We start from the raw sequence: 3,663 nt of genomic DNA on the forward strand, positions 1-3,663 counted from the left end.
GAATTATTTGTCTCCTTTTTACGGTTTGGCCGCGAGCTCGAGTTAAAAATAAAAATAAAGGTTATTTTTTACTGCTTCACGCACTCTAGCCAACTGACGCTTTCACTCTAACTTTGAAGAAAAAGTGATTTGCACTCCTCCTTTGAGTGCTCACAGTTTGAAAAGTTTACATGTTATGTAAAAACAGTTCCTGTCTTTTTGAGAGAACAGAAGTTTTCCTCCGTTTTATAGTTTGAATCACATTTCTTCGTGCAGGTATGAGAGAGCTGGGTGACTCAGAAAAAAGGTGCAATTTTGTAGAAAAAAGGTGGGTTTCTAAAGGAAATTCCAATGCATTTCTAATGCATTATTTATTCCCAGTTTTTGGGGAATAACTTTGGGAAAAATTGGAATTTTAACACCAAAAGTCATAGCACCCCTTTCGGCATCAAGACGCACGTTTTGATGTATATCTTACCGGGGTTTTCTCAAAGCTGCGGGACGAGTTACGCGCCGAAATTTGGCGGAAGAATAATAAACCCGAAACAGAATATTAATAGAGGCACCGCCCGAGGCACTCCTCTCAGCTATTCTAGCTGTAGAGGAGTGCCTCGGAGCTGAGCACCCGTGGCACTAATGAGAGAAACATAGTGCGCACCATCCGAAGATGTATGACTCACATTCTCATACCGATCAACAGACTATGTAAGTGTACCTGATTAACAACAAGAGAACAAGCAGCTGCATGAAAATTTCATTAAACTGCAATGATGTAAAACAAGCTTCTATACAACTTCTATACATTTCATTGCAGTAATTAGAAGTGTTGTGCCCATGATAACATCACTAAGTTCATAAAGGAAATTTGTATAACGCCATTTGTTGCTGGTAATAATATCAAATATAAAAGAACATGAACTTTGTTAAAACAACTCTGAGTTTGACCATATATGTAATTACATCTGTGCAAAACACTGTGACTGCCACTTGCAGTCTGAATAGCCAATGTGTGATTATTGTCATTTCAACCGTTTTAGAGACCAAGAATTACCTCCTTTCAGCATTGCCCAGGAGGAAAAGTGGGGTCATTCTTGTCCTAATGTTATGTCCACCTCAGTTTAATGGGTGTACCGTGTGCTACTTTCCCTACTAGAAGGACTCTAGAGTCTGAAAGAGGAGAGATTGGTGACACTGCTGATAGGAGCAGAAGCAGGTTGGACCCAAACGCAGACACAAGGATGGTTTGATGCAATTTTTTATGGCTTTTAATGCCTTACTATGCTATGACGTTTTTATGACGTTTTTATGGCTCATATAATGACAAAAAATGGCTTAAAAAACATTAAAAAACGTCAAAAAACGTCAGAAAACGTCAAAAAATGTCAAAAACGTCTTAACATAGTAAAGCATGAAAATGGAATGAAATGTCATATGTAGTAATGCAAAAAAATGTCAAAAAACATCATAGTATAGTAAGGCACAAAAGATTTTAATATAATAAGGCATGAAAATATAAAAAAAAAAAACGTAATAGTATAGTAAGGCAAAAAAATGTCAGAAAACGTCACAGTATAGTATGGCATAAAATGTCAAAAAAACATCATAGTATATTGAAACATAAAAGGTCATAAAAACCTCATAGTATGGTTAGGAATTAAACGAAATAGTATATTAAAGCATAAAAATGTGAAAAAACGTCATTGTATAGCATGGCATAAAATGTCAAAAAAACATCAAGGTATATTAAGGCATAAAAGTTCATAAAAACCTCATAGTATGGTTAGCAATTAAACGACATAGTATATTAAAGCATAAAAATTCCAAAAAACCTCAAAGTATATCATGGCAAAAAAATGGCAAAAAACGTCATAGTATATTAAGGCATAAAAGGTCATAAAAACCTCATAATATGGTTAGGAATTAAACGAAATAGTATATTAAAGCATAAAAATTCCAAAAAAAGTCATAGTATAGTATGGCGTAATAATGTGAAAAAACATCATAGTATAGTATGGCATAAAATGTCAAAAAAACATCATAGTATATTAAGTCATAAAAGGTCATAAAAACCTCATAGTATGGTTAGGAATTAAACGACATAGTATATTAAAGCATAAAAATTCAAATAACGTCATAGTATAATATGGCGTAAAAATGTGAAAAAACGTCATAGTATAGCATGGCATAAAATGTAAAAAAAACATCATAGTATATTAAGGCATAAAAGGTCATAAAAACCTAATAGTATGGTTAGGAATTAAACAACATAGTGTATTAAAGCATAAAAATTCCAAAAAGCTTAATAGTATGTTATGGCAAAAAAATGGCAAAAAACATCATAGTATATTAACGCATAAAAGATCATAAAAACCTCATAGTATGGTAAGGAATTAAACAACATAGTATATTAAAGCATAAAAATTCCAAAAAACGTCATAGTATAATATGGCGTAAAAATGTAAAAAAACATCATAGTTTACTAAGGCATAAAAATGGCATAATATGTCATAGCCATAAAAATGCAATATAACATCATCATATTGTAAGGCATAGGGTGGTGCTGCTTTCAAGTCCCTCATTCATTCAAAGTGTCTGTCTGTGGGTTACAGAATATGAAAAATGTCAAAAAAAAAATCAAAGTATATTAATGCATAAAAGTTCATAAAAACCTCATAATATGGTTAGGAGTTAAACGAAAGAGTATATTAAAGCATAAAAATTCCAAAAAACCTCATAGTATAGTATGGCATAAAAATCTGAAAAAACGTCATAGTATAGTATGGCATAAAATGTCAAAAAAACATCATAGTATATTAAGGCATAAAAGGTCATAAAAACCTCATAGTATGGTTAGGAATAAAACGATATATTATAGAAAGGCATAAAATTGCCAAAAAACTTCATAATATATAATGGCATAAAAATCTAAAAAGATGTCATAGTATAGTATGGCATAAAATGTCAAAAAAACATCATAGTATATTAAGGCATAAAAGGTCATAAAAACCTCATAGTATGGTTAGGAATTAAACGACATAGTATATTAAAGCATAAAAATTCAAAAAACGTCATAGTATAGTATGCCGTAAAAATGTGAAAAAACATCATAGTATAGTATGGCATAAAATGTCAAAAAAACATCATAGTATATTAAGGCATAAAAGGTCATTAAAACCTCATAGTATGGTTAGGAATTAAACGACATAGTATATTAAAGCATAAAAATTCCAAAAAACCTCATAGTATGTTATGGCAAAAAACATCATAGTATAGTATGGCATAAAATGTCAAAAAAACATCATAGTATATTAAGGCATAAGAGGTCATAAAAACCTCATAGTATGGTTAGGAATAAAACGATATATTATAGAAAGGCATAAAATTGCCAAAAAACTTCATAATATATAATGGCATAAAAATCTGAAAAGACGTCATAGTATAGTATGGCATAAAATGTCAAAAAAACATCAAGGTATATTAAGGCATAAAAGGTCATAAAAACCTCATAGTATGGTTAGGAATTAAACGACATAGTATATTAAAGCATAAAAATTCAAATAACGTCATAGTATAATATGGCGTAAAAATGTGAAAAAACATCATAGTATAGTATGGCATAAAATGTAAAAAAAACATCATAGTATATTAAGGCATAAAAGGTCATAAAAACCTAATAGTATGGTT

This window comes from Seriola lalandi, unplaced genomic scaffold (assembly GCF_002814215.2).
Source record: "Seriola lalandi dorsalis isolate HSWRI2012SDOR001 ecotype SW California unplaced genomic scaffold, Sedor1 jcf7180002054762, whole genome shotgun sequence".
Classification (NCBI taxonomy): Eukaryota; Metazoa; Chordata; class Actinopteri; order Carangiformes; family Carangidae; genus Seriola; species Seriola lalandi.